This window comes from Teleopsis dalmanni, chromosome 1 (genome assembly GCF_002237135.1).
Source record: "Teleopsis dalmanni isolate 2A chromosome 1, ASM223713v2, whole genome shotgun sequence".
Taxonomy (NCBI): domain Eukaryota; kingdom Metazoa; phylum Arthropoda; class Insecta; order Diptera; family Diopsidae; genus Teleopsis; species Teleopsis dalmanni.
In genome coordinates this window covers 226,884,832-226,885,523 of record NC_051846.1, presented here as the reverse complement: position 1 = coordinate 226,885,523, position 692 = coordinate 226,884,832, and positions in this window count along the sequence as shown.

The window sequence follows — 692 nt, the reverse complement described above, 5'->3', positions numbered from 1 at the left end:
TTAGGTCAAGCATTGCTGATATCGTCCATTTTAGAAAAGTGATACAATTTACATTTGTATTTAATAAAATAGTGAGACCGTCAAGATAATTTCGAAATAAAATAATTTTTTCTCTTTCATTGCAATAACGAGAAACAGGTATTTTATCAAGTATATTAAATCCGTCATTGATTTCTTTAATAAGTGTTTTGATCCCTAAAGCTACAGTGTTGCTCAAAATTTGCATGATCAAGCTTACTTTCATGTATATTCAAAATTTTTGGTTGAATATGAACTCCCCTAGGAGTTTGAATATCGTGTGCTAACAAAGTGTTTCTTATATTTTTAAAGAATTAACAATAATTATAAAATATATATATATTACGGTTATTATAATTGAAGTAATTATCATATTTTTGTTTCAATGGTTTGAAGCAACTTGTGTTGTTTGTACCTTGATCAGCAATGATACCCGTTACATTTAATCCAGCATTCGTAATAACCTCTATATTACGCAGAACTAATTTACGCATACGTTGTCCTGAAAAAATTAATTGTTACGATATACTTTATTATTTTAATATACATTATAGAATACACTGTCAACAGAATCCTTTGAAGAGTAAAAGCTGAAAGTGTGTTTCCAGAAGTAATACAGCCTTTTTATCATAAATAAAAGAAATTTAGACGCAATCTCTTTACTCCTGTTACCT